Source organism: Osmerus eperlanus, chromosome 22, assembly GCF_963692335.1.
Source record: "Osmerus eperlanus chromosome 22, fOsmEpe2.1, whole genome shotgun sequence".
Classification (NCBI taxonomy): domain Eukaryota; kingdom Metazoa; phylum Chordata; class Actinopteri; order Osmeriformes; family Osmeridae; genus Osmerus; species Osmerus eperlanus.
This window is the reverse complement of record NC_085039.1, coordinates 168,095-180,980: the sequence shown is the minus strand read 5'-3', so window position 1 is coordinate 180,980 and position 12,886 is coordinate 168,095. Positions and strand designations below refer to the sequence as shown.

General features: G+C 47.1%; 15 non-coding genes across 15 annotated transcripts; all 15 read left to right on the top strand.

The window, feature by feature from the left end:
* Positions 1-254: 254 nt before the first annotated feature.
* Positions 255-336, top strand: trnal-uag (transfer RNA leucine (anticodon UAG)). The gene has a single exon. It is a non-coding gene; the product is annotated as a tRNA-Leu (tRNA).
* A 787-nt stretch (positions 337-1,123) lies between these two features.
* On the top strand, positions 1,124-1,205 carry trnal-uag (transfer RNA leucine (anticodon UAG)). The gene has a single exon. It is a non-coding gene; the product is annotated as a tRNA-Leu (tRNA).
* Positions 1,206-1,985: 780 nt separating this feature from the next.
* Positions 1,986-2,067, top strand: trnal-uag (transfer RNA leucine (anticodon UAG)). Its single transcript has one exon. It is a non-coding gene; the product is annotated as a tRNA-Leu (tRNA).
* Positions 2,068-2,854: 787 nt separating this feature from the next.
* On the top strand, positions 2,855-2,936 carry trnal-uag (transfer RNA leucine (anticodon UAG)). Its single transcript has one exon. It is a non-coding gene; the product is annotated as a tRNA-Leu (tRNA).
* Positions 2,937-3,716: 780 nt separating this feature from the next.
* On the top strand, positions 3,717-3,798 carry trnal-uag (transfer RNA leucine (anticodon UAG)). Its single transcript has one exon. It is a non-coding gene; the product is annotated as a tRNA-Leu (tRNA).
* Positions 3,799-4,578: 780 nt separating this feature from the next.
* Positions 4,579-4,660, top strand: trnal-uag (transfer RNA leucine (anticodon UAG)). Its single transcript has one exon. It is a non-coding gene; the product is annotated as a tRNA-Leu (tRNA).
* A 788-nt stretch (positions 4,661-5,448) lies between these two features.
* trnal-uag (transfer RNA leucine (anticodon UAG)) lies at positions 5,449-5,530 on the top strand. The gene has a single exon. It is a non-coding gene; the product is annotated as a tRNA-Leu (tRNA).
* Positions 5,531-6,318: 788 nt separating this feature from the next.
* On the top strand, positions 6,319-6,400 carry trnal-uag (transfer RNA leucine (anticodon UAG)). Its single transcript has one exon. It is a non-coding gene; the product is annotated as a tRNA-Leu (tRNA).
* Positions 6,401-7,187: 787 nt separating this feature from the next.
* On the top strand, positions 7,188-7,269 carry trnal-uag (transfer RNA leucine (anticodon UAG)). The gene has a single exon. It is a non-coding gene; the product is annotated as a tRNA-Leu (tRNA).
* Positions 7,270-8,049: 780 nt separating this feature from the next.
* On the top strand, positions 8,050-8,131 carry trnal-uag (transfer RNA leucine (anticodon UAG)). The gene has a single exon. It is a non-coding gene; the product is annotated as a tRNA-Leu (tRNA).
* Positions 8,132-8,911: 780 nt separating this feature from the next.
* trnal-uag (transfer RNA leucine (anticodon UAG)) lies at positions 8,912-8,993 on the top strand. Its single transcript has one exon. It is a non-coding gene; the product is annotated as a tRNA-Leu (tRNA).
* Positions 8,994-9,780: 787 nt separating this feature from the next.
* trnal-uag (transfer RNA leucine (anticodon UAG)) lies at positions 9,781-9,862 on the top strand. The gene has a single exon. It is a non-coding gene; the product is annotated as a tRNA-Leu (tRNA).
* A 787-nt stretch (positions 9,863-10,649) lies between these two features.
* On the top strand, positions 10,650-10,731 carry trnal-uag (transfer RNA leucine (anticodon UAG)). Its single transcript has one exon. It is a non-coding gene; the product is annotated as a tRNA-Leu (tRNA).
* A 787-nt stretch (positions 10,732-11,518) lies between these two features.
* On the top strand, positions 11,519-11,600 carry trnal-uag (transfer RNA leucine (anticodon UAG)). Its single transcript has one exon. It is a non-coding gene; the product is annotated as a tRNA-Leu (tRNA).
* Positions 11,601-12,387: 787 nt separating this feature from the next.
* On the top strand, positions 12,388-12,469 carry trnal-uag (transfer RNA leucine (anticodon UAG)). The gene has a single exon. It is a non-coding gene; the product is annotated as a tRNA-Leu (tRNA).
* The last annotated feature ends 417 nt before the right edge of the window (positions 12,470-12,886 follow it).

The window sequence follows — 12,886 nt, the reverse complement described above, 5'->3', positions numbered from 1 at the left end:
AGAACAACAAGACAAAAAAGAAAAACAATACAAGGACAGATAGTACCAGTATGAGCAAAATAATAAATAAGAATGGAGGTAATGTTAAATAAAGCGCCGTAAAGTTCATGTGTAAGAGCTATTTAGGAGGGCTATTGTTAGATCTGTTTTATCTTGTGACGTTCAAGCGCTTCCAGGCATTAAGAATGTCACGTGAGCTCCTGGACGATCGATCAGCTTCGGGAAGAGCCCGGGGACCCAAGACCTGACAACGTGGTAGCGTGGCCGAGCAGTCCAAGGCGCTGGATTTAGGCTCCAGTCTCTCCGGAGGCGTGGGTTCAAATCCCACCGCTGCCACTTTTGTAGGGTGCTAACGCCGTCCCATTGCTTTGAAGTCAGTAAGTGGGTTTGAAAAAGTGAACTGTGGCTCGACATGTGCGATTGTATATGATTTTTTGGGGCATCGTAGTTATAGTGGCAACTACAGTGGCAACTTTTTTCCATAAAGTTGACAGGGTTCAATCCCCAGCCAGTACAATCCCTGGAGAGGCATCTCGTCTCTTGTGACGGTCGATAGCGTCACGATTAGACCACGTGTTTCAAACTCCGCAGAAGTATAAACCAGGCTTAGGGCAATTTCTTACTAGTTGGACGTCAGTAGGTGGTGTGGAAAGGTGAACCGTCCCTCGAAATGCTGTGCGATCATGGAGTCTGTTGGGGGCATTGGTGGTATAGTGGCAAGCATAGCTGCCTTCCAAGCAGTTGACCAGGGCTCGATTCCTGGCCAATGCAGAACCTTGAGAGAGATTCAAATCAACTTTATTTCGCCATGTATACAGATACTAGGAATTTGATTTGGTATTCTCCATGCAGGCTATAGCATCACAAATAGAACAACAAGACAAAAAAGAAAAACAATACAAGGACAGATAGTACCAGTATGAGCAAAATAATAAATAAGAATGGAGGTAATGTTAAATAAAGCGCCGTAAAGTTCATGTGTAAGAGCTATTTAGGAGGGCTATTGTTAGATCTGTTTTATCTTGTGACGTTCAAGCGCTTCCAGGCATTAAGAATGTCACGTGAGCTCCTGGACGATCGATCAGCTTCGGGAAGAGCCCGGGGGGCCAAGCCCTGACAACGTGGTAGCGTGGCCGAGCGGTCCAAGGCGCTGGATTTAGGCTCCAGTCTCTCCGGAGGCGTGGGTTCAAATCCCACCGCTGCCACTTTTGTAGGGTGCTAACGCCGTCCCATTGCTTTGAAGTCAGTAAGTGGGTTTGAAAAAGTGAACTGTGGCTCGACATGTGCGATTGTATATGATTTTTTGGGGCATCGTAGTTATAGTGGCAACTACAGTGGCAACTTTTTTCCTTGAAGTTGACGGGGTTCAATCCCCAGCCAGTACAGACCGTGGAGAGGCATCTCGTCTCTTGTGACGGTCGATAGCGTCACGATTAGGCCACGTGTTTCAAACTCCGCAGAAGTATAAACCAGGCTTAGGGCAATTTCTTACTAGTTGGACGTCAGTAGGTGGTGTGGAAAGGTGAACCGTCCCTCGAAATGCTATGCGATCATGGAGTCTGTTGGGGGCATTGGTGGTATAGTGGCAAGCATAGCTGCCTTCCAAGCAGTTGACCAGGGCTCGATTCCTGGCCAATGCAGAACCTTGAGAGAGATTCAAATCAACTTTATTTCGCCATGTATACAGATACCAGGAATTTGATTTGGTATTCTCCATGCAGGCTATAGCATCACAAATAGAACAAGAAGACAAAAAAGAAAAACAATACAAGGACAGATAGTACCAGTATGAGCAAAATAAGAATGGAGGTAATGTTAAATAAAGCGCCGTAAAGTTCATGTGTAAGAGCTATTTAGGAGGGCTATTGTTAGATCTGTTTTATCTTGTGACGTTCAAGCGCTTCCAGGCATTAAGAATGTCACGTGAGCTCCTGGACGATCGATCAGCTTTGGGAAGAGCCCGGGGGGCCAAGACCTGACAACGTGGTAGCGTGGCCGAGCGGTCCAAGGCGCTGGATTTAGGCTCCAGTCTCTCCGGAGGCGTGGGTTCAAATCCCACCGCTGCCACTTTTGTAGGGTGCTAACGCCGTCCCATTGCTTTGAAGTCAGTAAGTGGGTTTGAAAAAGTGAACTGTGGCTCGACATGTGCGATTGTATATGATTTTTTGGGGCATCGTAGTTATAGTGGCAACTACAGTGGCAACTTTTTTCCATAAAGTTGACAGGGTTCAATCCCCAGCCAGTACAATCCCTGGAGAGGCATCTCGTCTCTTGTGACGGTCGATAGCGTCACGATTAGGCCACGTGTTTCAAACTCCGCAGAAGTATAAACCAGGCTTAGGGCAATTTCTTACTAGTTGGACGTCAGTAGGTGGTGTGGAAAGGTGAACCGTCCCTCGAAATGCTGTGCGGTCATGGAGTCTGTTGGGGGCATTGGTGGTATAGTGACAAGCATAGCTGCCTTCCAAGCAGTTGACCAGGGCTCGATTCCTGGCCAATGCAGAACCTTGAGAGAGATTCAAATCAACTTTATTTCGCCATGTATACAGATACTAGGAATTTGATTTGGTATTCTCCATGCAGGCTATAGCAGCACAAATAGAACAACAAGACAAAAAAGAAAAACAATACAAGGACAGATAGTACCAGTATGAGCAAAATAATAAATAAGAATGGAGGTAATGTTAAATAAAGCGCCGTAAAGTTCATGTGTAAGAGCTATTTAGGAGGGCTATTGTTAGATCTGTTTTATCTTGTGACGTTCAAGCGCTTCCAGGCATTAAGAATGTCACGTGAGCTCCTGGACGATCGATCAGCTTTGGGAAGAGCCCGGGGGGCCAAGACCTGACAACGTGGTAGCGTGACCGAGCGGTCCAAGGCGCTGGATTTAGGCTCCAGTCTCTCCGGAGGCGTGGGTTCAAATCCCACCGCTGCCACTTTTGTAGGGTGCTAACGCCGTCCCATTGCTTTGAAGTCAGTAAGTGGGTTTGAAAAAGTGAACTGTGGCTCGACATGTGCGATTGTATATGATTTTTTGGGGCATCGTAGTTATAGTGGCAACTACAGTGGCAACTTTTTTCCTTGAAGTTGACGGGGTTCAATCCCCAGCCAGTACAGACCGTGGAGAGGCATCTCGTCTCTTGTGACGGTCGATAGCGTCACGATTAGGCCACGTGTTTCAAACTCCGCAGAAGTATAAACCAGGCTTAGGGCAATTTCTTACTAGTTGGACGTCAGTAGGTGGTGTGGAAAGGTGAACCGTCCCTCGAAATGCTATGCGATCATGGAGTCTGTTGGGGGCATTGGTGGTATAGTGGCAAGCATAGCTGCCTTCCAAGCAGTTGACCAGGGCTCGATTCCTGGCCAATGCAGAACCTTGAGAGAGATTCAAATCAACTTTATTTCGCCATGTATACAGATACCAGGAATTTGATTTGGTATTCTCCATGCAGGCTATAGCATCACAAATAGAACAAGAAGACAAAAAAGAAAAACAATACAAGGACAGATAGTACCAGTATGAGCAAAATAAGAATGGAGGTAATGTTAAATAAAGCGCCGTAAAGTTCATGTGTAAGAGCTATTTAGGAGGGCTATTGTTAGATCTGTTTTATCTTGTGACGTTCAAGCGCTTCCAGGCATTAAGAATGTCACGTGAGCTCCTGGACGATCGATCAGCTTCGGGAAGAGCCCGGGGGGCCAAGACCTGACAACGTGGTAGCGTGGCCGAGCGGTCCAAGGCGCTGGATTTAGGCTCCAGTCTCTCCGGAGGCGTGGGTTCAAATCCCACCGCTGCCACTTTTGTAGGGTGCTAACGCCGTCCCATTGCTTTGAAGTCAGTAAGTGGGTTTGAAAAAGTGAACTGTGGCTCGACATGTGCGATTGTATATGATTTTTTGGGGCATCGTAGTTATAGTGGCAACTACAGTGGCAACTTTTTTCCTTGAAGTTGACGGGGTTCAATCCCCAGCCAGTACAGACCGTGGAGAGGCATCTCGTCTCTTGTGACGGTCGATAGCGTCACGATTAGGCCACGTGTTTCAAACTCCGCAGAAGTATAAACCAGGCTTAGGGCAATTTCTTACTAGTTGGACGTCAGTAGGTGGTGTGGAAAGGTGAACCGTCCCTCGAAATGCTATGCGATCATGGAGTCTGTTGGGGGCATTGGTGGTATAGTGGCAAGCATAGCTGCCTTCCAAGCAGTTGACCAGGGCTCGATTCCTGGCCAATGCAGAACCTTGAGAGAGATTCAAATCAACTTTATTTCGCCATGTATACAGATACCAGGAATTTGATTTGGTATTCTCCATGCAGGCTATAGCATCACAAATAGAACAAGAAGACAAAAAAGAAAAACAATACAAGGACAGATAGTACCAGTATGAGCAAAATAAGAATGGAGGTAATGTTAAATAAAGCGCCGTAAAGTTCATGTGTAAGAGCTATTTAGGAGGGCTATTGTTAGATCTGTTTTATCTTGTGACGTTCAAGCGCTTCCAGGCATTAAGAATGTCACGTGAGCTCATGGACGATCGATCAGCTTCGGGAAGAGCCCGGGGGGCCCAGACCTGACAACGTGGTAGCGTGGCCGAGCGGTCCAAGGCGCTGGATTTAGGCTCCAGTCTCTCCGGAGGCGTGGGTTCAAATCCCACCGCTGCCACTTTTGTAGGGTGCTAACGCCGTCCCATTGCTTTGAAGTCAGTAAGTGGGTTTGAAAAAGTGAACTGTGGCTCGACATGTGCGATTGTATATGATTTTTTGGGGGCATCGTAGTTATAGTGGCAACTACAGTGGCAACTTTTTTCCTTGAAGTTGACGGGGTTCAATCCCCAGCCAGTACAGACCGTGGAGAGGCATGTCGTCTCTTGTGACGGTCGATAGCGTCACGATTAGGCCACGTGTTTCAAACTCCGCAGAAGTATAAACCAGGCTTAGGGCAATTTCTTACTAGTTGGACGTCAGTAGGTGGTGTGGAAAGGTGAACCGTCCCTCGAAATGCTGTGCGATCATGGAGTCTGTTGGGAGCATTGGTCGTATAGTGGCAAGCATAGCTGCCTTCCAAGCAGTTGACCAGGGCTCGATTCCTGGCCAATGCAGAACCTTGAGAGAGATTCAAATCAACTTTATTTCGCCATGTATACAGATACTAGGAATTTGATTTGGTATTCTCCATGCAGGCTATAGCATCACAAATAGAACAACAAGACAAAAAAGAAAAACAATACAAGGACAGATAGTACCAGTATGAGCAAAATAATAAATAAGAATGGAGGTAATGTTAAATAAAGCGCCGTAAAGTTCATGTGTAAGAGCTATTTAGGAGGGCTATTGTTAGATCTGTTTTATCTTGTGACGTTCAAGCGCTTCCAGGCATTAAGAATGTCACGTGAGCTCATGGACGATCGATCAGCTTCGGGAAGAGCCCGGGGGGCCAAGACCTGACAACGTGGTAGCGTGGCCGAGCGGTCCAAGGCGCTGGATTTAGGCTCCAGTCTCTCCGGAGGCGTGGGTTCAAATCCCACCGCTGCCACTTTTGTAGGGTGCTAACGCCGTCCCATTGCTTTGAAGTCAGTAAGTGGGTTTGAAAAAGTGAACTGTGGCTCGACATGTGCGATTGTATATGATTTTTTGGGGGCATCGTAGTTATAGTGGCAACTACAGTGGCAACTTTTTTCCTTGAAGTTGACGGGGTTCAATCCCCAGCCAGTACAGACCGTGGAGAGGCATCTCGTCTCTTGTGACGGTCGATAGCGTCACGATTAGGCCACGTGTTTCAAACTCCGCAGAAGTATAAACCAGGCTTAGGGCAATTTCTTACTAGTTGGACGTCAGTAGGTGGTGTGAAAAGGTGAACCGTCCCTCGAAATGCTGTGCGATCATGGAGTCTGTTGGGGGCATTGGTAGTATAGTGGCAAGCATAGCTGCCTTCCAAGCAGTTGACCAGGGCTCGATTCCTGGCCAATGCAGAACCTTGAGAGAGATTCAAATCAACTTTATTTCGCCATGTATACAGATACTAGGAATTTGATTTGGTATTCTCCATGCAGGCTATAGCAGCACAAATAGAACAACAAGACAAAAAAGAAAAACAATACAAGGACAGATAGTACCAGTATGAGCAAAATAATAAATAAGAATGGAGGTAATGTTAAATAAAGCGCCGTAAAGTTCATGTGTAAGAGCTATTTAGGAGGGCTATTGTTAGATCTGTTTTATCTTGTGATGTTCAAGCGCTTCCAGGCATTAAGAATGTCACGTGAGCTCCTGGACGATCGATCAGCTTCGGGAAGAGCCCGGGGGGCCAAGACCTGACAACGTGGTAGCGTGGCCGAGCGGTCCAAGGCGCTGGATTTAGGCTCCAGTCTCTCCGGACGCGTGGGTTCAAATCCCACCGCTGCCACTTTTGTAGGGTGCTAACGCCGTCCCATTGCTTTGAAGTCAGTAAGTGGGTTTGAAAAAGTGAACTGTGGCTCGACATGTGCGATTGTATATGATTTTTTGGGGCATCGTAGTTATAGTGGCAACTACAGTGGCAACTTTTTTCCATGAAGTTGACAGGGTTCAATCCCCAGCCAGTACAATCCCTGGAGAGGCATCTCGTCTCTTGTGACGGTCGATAGCGTCACGATTAGGCCACGTGCTTCAAACTCCGCAGAAGTATAAACCAGGCTTAGGGCAATTTTTTACTAGTTGGACGTCAGTAGGTGGTGTGGAAAGGTGAACCGTCCCTCGAAATGCTGTGCGATCATGGAGTCTGTTGGGGGCATTGGTGGTATAGTGGCAAGCATAGCTGCCTTCCAAGCAGTTGACCAGGGCTCGATTCTTGGCCAATGCAGAACCTTGAGAGAGATTCAAATCAACTTTATTTCGCCATGTATACAGATACTAGGAATTTGATTTGGTATTCTCCATGCAGGCTATAGCATCACAAATAGAACAACAAGACAAAAAAGAAAAACAATACAAGGACAGATAGTACCAGTATGAGCAAAATAATAAATAAGAATGGAGGTAAAGTTAAATAAAGCGCCGTAAAGTTAATGTGTAAGAGCTATTTAGGAGGGCTATTGTTAGATCTGTTTTATCTTGTGACGTTCAAGCGCTTCCAGGCATTAAGAATGTCACGTGAGCTCCTGGACGATCGATCAGCTTCGGGAAGAGCCCGGGGGGCCAAGACCTGACAACGTGGTAGCGTGGCCGAGCGGTCCAAGGCGCTGGATTTAGGCTCCAGTCTCTCCGGAGGCGTGGGTTCAAATCCCACCGCTGACACTTTTGTAGGTTGCTAACGCCGTCCCATTGCTTTGAAGTCAGTAAGTGGGTTTGAAAAAGTGAACTGTGGCTCGACATGTGCGATTGTATATGATTTTTTGGGGCATCGTAGTTATAGTGGCAACTACAGTGGCAACTTTTTTCCTTGAAGTTGACGGGGTTCAATCCCCAGCCAGTACAGACCGTGGAGAGGCATCTCGTCTCTTGTGACGGTCGATAGCGTCACGATTAGGCCACGTGTTTCAAACTCCGCAGAAGTATAAACCAGGCTTAGGGCAATTTCTTACTAGTTGGACGTCAGTAGGTGGTGTGGAAAGGTGAACCGTCCCTCGAAATGCTATGCGATCATGGAGTCTGTTGGGGGCATTGGTGGTATAGTGGCAAGCATAGCTGCCTTCCAAGCAGTTGACCAGGGCTCGATTCCTGGCCAATGCAGAACCTTGAGAGAGATTCAAATCAACTTTATTTCGCCATGTATACAGATACCAGGAATTTGATTTGGTATTCTCCATGCAGGCTATAGCATCACAAATAGAACAAGAAGACAAAAAAGAAAAACAATACAAGGACAGATAGTACCAGTATGAGCAAAATAAGAATGGAGGTAATGTTAAATAAAGCGCCGTAAAGTTCATGTGTAAGAGCTATTTAGGAGGGCTATTGTTAGATCTGTTTTATCTTGTGACGTTCAAGCGCTTCCAGGCATTAAGAATGTCACGTGAGCTCCTGGACGATCGATCAGCTTCGGGAAGAGCCCGGGGGGCCAAGACCTGACAACGTGGTAGCGTGGCCGAGCGGTCCAAGGCGCTGGATTTAGGCTCCAGTCTCTCCGGAGGCGTGGGTTCAAATCCCACCGCTGCCACTTTTGTAGGGTGCTAACGCCGTCCCATTGCTTTGAAGTCAGTAAGTGGGTTTGAAAAAGTGAACTGTGGCTCGACATGTGCGATTGTATATGATTTTGTGGGGCATCGTAGTTATAGTGGCAACTACAGTGGCAACTTTTTTCCTTGAAGTTGACGGGGTTCAATCCCCAGCCAGTACAGACCGTGGAGAGGCATCTCGTCTCTTGTGACGGTCGATAGCGTCACGATTAGGCCACGTGTTTCAAACTCCGCAGAAGTATAAACCAGGCTTAGGGCAATTTCTTACTAGTTGGACGTCAGTAGGTGGTGTGGAAAGGTGAACCGTCCCTCGAAATGCTATGCGATCATGGAGTCTGTTGGGGGCATTGGTGGTATAGTGGCAAGCATAGCTGCCTTCCAAGCAGTTGACCAGGGCTCGATTCCTGGCCAATGCAGAACCTTGAGAGAGATTCAAATCAACTTTATTTCGCCATGTATACAGATACCAGGAATTTGATTTGGTATTCTCCATGCAGGCTATAGCATCACAAATAGAACAAGAAGACAAAAAAGAAAAACAATACAAGGACAGATAGTACCAGTATGAGCAAAATAAGAATGGAGGTAATGTTAAATAAAGCGCCGTAAAGTTCATGTGTAAGAGCTATTTAGGAGGGCTATTGTTAGATCTGTTTTATCTTGTGACGTTCAAGCGCTTCCAGGCATTAAGAATGTCACGTGAGCTCCTGGACGATCGATCAGCTTTGGGAAGAGCCCGGGGGGCCAAGACCTGACAACGTGGTAGCGTGGCCGAGTGGTCCAAGGCGCTGGATTTAGGCTCCAGTCTCTCCGGAGGCGTGGGTTCAAATCCCACAGCTGCCACTTTTGTAGGGTGCTAACGCCGTCCCATTGCTTTGAAGTCAGTAAGTGGGTTTGAAAAAGTGAACTGTGGCTCGACATGTGCGATTGTATATGATTTTTTGGGGCATCGTAGTTATAGTGGCAACTACAGTGGCAACTTTTTTCCTTGAAGTTGACGGGGTTCAATCCCCAGCCAGTACAGACCGTGGAGAGGCATCTCGTCTCTTGTGACGGTCGATAGCGTCACGATTAGGCCACGTGTTTCAAACTCCGCAGAAGTATAAACCAGGCATAGGGCAATTTCTTACTAGTTGGACGTCAGTAGGTGGTGTGGAAAGGTGAACCGTCCCTCGAAATGCTGTGCGATCATGGAGTCTGTTGGGGGCATTGGTGGTATAGTGGCAAGCATAGCTGCCTTCCAAGCAGTTGACCAGGGCTCGATTCCTGGCCAATGCAGAACCTTGAGAGAGGTTCAAATCAACTTTATTTCGCCATGTATACAGATACTAGGAATTTGATTTGGTATTCTCCATGCAGGCTATAGCATCACAAATAGAACAACAAGACAAAAAAGAAAAACAATACAAGGACAGATAGTACCAGTATGAGCAAAATAATAAATAAGAATGGAGGTAATGTTAAATAAAGCGCCGTAAAGTTCATGTGTAAGAGCTATTTAGGAGGGCTATTGTTAGATCTGTTTTATCTTGTGACGTTCAAGCGCTTCCAGGCATTAAGAATGTCACGTGAGCTCCTGGACGATCGATCAGCTTCGGGAAGAGCCCGGGGACCCAAGACCTGACAACGTGGTAGCGTGGCCGAGCAGTCCAAGGCGCTGGATTTAGGCTCCAGTCTCTCCGGAGGCGTGGGTTCAAATCCCACCGCTGCCACTTTTGTAGGGTGCTAACGCCGTCCCATTGCTTTGAAGTCAGTAAGTGGGTTTGAAAAAGTGAACTGTGGCTCGACATGTGCGATTGTATATGATTTTTTGGGGCATCGTAGTTATAGTGGCAACTACAGTGGCAACTTTTTTCCTTGAAGTTGACGGGGTTCAATCCCCAGCCAGTACAGACCGTGGAGAGGCATCTCGTCTCTTGTGACGGTCGATAGCGTCACGATTAGGCCACGTGTTTCAAACTCCGCAGAAGTATAAACCAGGCTTAGGGCAATTTCTTACTAGTTGGACGTCAGTAGGTGGTGTGGAAAGGTGAACCGTCCCTCGAAATGCTGTGCGATCATGGAGTCTGTTGGGAGCATTGGTGGTATAGTGGCAAGCATAGCTGCCTTCCAAGCAGTTGACCAGGGCTCGATTCCTGGCCAATGCAGAACCTTGAGAGAGATTCAAATCAACTTTATTTCGCCATGTATACAGATACTAGGAATTTGATTTGGTATTCTCCATGCAGGCTATAGCAGCACAAATAGAACAACAAGACAAAAAAGAAAAACAATACAAGGACAGATAGTACCAGTATGAGCAAAATAATAAATAAGAATGGAGGTAATGTTAAATAAAGCGCCGTAAAGTTCATGTGTAAGAGCTATTTAGGAGGGCTATTGTTAGATCTGTTTTATCTTGTGACGTTCAAGCGCTTCCAGGCATTAAGAATGTCACGTGAGCTCCTGGACGATCGATCAGCTTTGGGAAGAGCCCGGGGGGCCAAGACCTGACAACGTGGTAGCGTGGCCGAGCGGTCCAAGGCGCTGGATTTAGGCTCCAGTCTCTCCGGAGGCGTGGGTTCAAATCCCACAGCTGCCACTTTTGTAGGGTGCTAACGCCGTCCCATTGCTTTGAAGTCAGTAAGTGGGTTTGAAAAAGTGAACTGTGGCTCGACATGTGCGATTGTATATGATTTTTTGGGGCATCGTAGTTATAGTGGCAACTACAGTGGCAACTTTTTTCCTTGAAGTTGACGGGGTTCAATCCCCAGCCAGTACAGACCGTGGAGAGGCATCTCGTCTCTTGTGACGGTCGATAGCGTCACGATTAGGCCACGTGTTTCAAACTCCGCAGAAGTATAAACCAGGCATAGGGCAATTTCTTACTAGTTGGACGTCAGTAGGTGGTGTGGAAAGGTGAACCGTCCCTCGAAATGCTGTGCGATCATGGAGTCTGTTGGGGGCATTGGTGGTATAGTGGCAAGCATAGCTGCCTTCCAAGCAGTTGACCAGGGCTCGATTCCTGGCCAATGCAGAACCTTGAGAGAGATTCAAATCAACTTTATTTCGCCATGTATACAGATACTAGGAATTTGATTTGGTATTCTCCATGCAGGCTATAGCATCACAAATAGAACAACAAGACAAAAAAGAAAAACAATACAAGGACAGATAGTACCAGTATGAGCAAAATAATAAATAAGAATGGAGGTAATGTTAAATAAAGCGCCGTAAAGTTCATGTGTAAGAGCTATTTAGGAGGGCTATTGTTAGATCTGTTTTATCTTGTGACGTTCAAGCGCTTCCAGGCATTAAGAATGTCACGTGAGCTCCTGGACGATCGATCAGCTTCGGGAAGAGCCCGGGGACCCAAGACCTGACAACGTGGTAGCGTGGCCGAGCAGTCCAAGGCGCTGGATTTAGGCTCCAGTCTCTCCGGAGGCGTGGGTTCAAATCCCACCGCTGCCACTTTTGTAGGGTGCTAACGCCGTCCCATTGCTTTGAAGTCAGTAAGTGGGTTTGAAAAAGTGAACTGTGGCTCGACATGTGCGATTGTATATGATTTTTTGGGGCATCGTAGTTATAGTGGCAACTACAGTGGCAACTTTTTTCCTTGAAGTTGACGGGGTTCAATCCCCAGCCAGTACAGACCGTGGAGAGGCATCTCGTCTCTTGTGACGGTCGATAGCGTCACGATTAGGCCACGTGTTTCAAACTCCGCAGAAGTATAAACCAGGCTTAGGGCAATTTCTTACTAGTTGGACGTCAGTAGGTGGTGTGGAAAGGTGAACCGTCCCTCGAAATGCTGTGCGATCATGGAGTCTGTTGGGAGCATTGGTGGTATAGTGGCAAGCATAGCTGCCTTCCAAGCAGTTGACCAGGGCTCGATTCCTGGCCAATGCAGAACCTTGAGAGAGATTCAAATCAACTTTATTTCGCCATGTATACAGATACTAGGAATTTGATTTGGTATTCTCCATGCAGGCTATAGCAGCACAAATAGAACAACAAGACAAAAAAGAAAAACAATACAAGGACAGATAGTACCAGTATGAGCAAAATAATAAATAAGAATGGAGGTAATGTTAAATAAAGCGCCGTAAAGTTCATGTGTAAGAGCTATTTAGGAGGGCTATTGTTAGATCTGTTTTATCTTGTGACGTTCAAGCGCTTCCAGGCATTAAGAATGTCACGTGAGCTCCTGGACGATCGATCAGCTTTGGGAAGAGCCCGGGGGGCCAAGACCTGACAACGTGGTAGCGTGGCCGAGCGGTCCAAGGCGCTGGATTTAGGCTCCAGTCTCTCCGGAGGCGTGGGTTCAAATCCCACAGCTGCCACTTTTGTAGGGTGCTAACGCCGTCCCATTGCTTTGAAGTCAGTAAGTGGGTTTGAAAAAGTGAACTGTGGCTCGACATGTGCGATTGTATATGATTTTTTGGGGCATCGTAGTTATAGTGGCAACTACAGTGGCAACTTTTTTCCTTGAAGTTGACGGGGTTCAATCCCCAGCCAGTACAGACCGTGGAGAGGCATCTCGTCTCTTGTGACGGTCGATAGCGTCACGATTAGGCCACGTGTTTCAAACTCCGCAGAAGTATAAACCAGGCATAGGGCAATTTCTTACTAGTTGGACGTCAGTAGGTGGTGTGGAAAGGTGAACCGTCCCTCGAAATGCTGTGCGATCATGGAGTCTGTTGGGGGCATTGGTGGTATAGTGGCAAGCATAGCTGCCTTCCAAGCAGTTGACCAGGGCT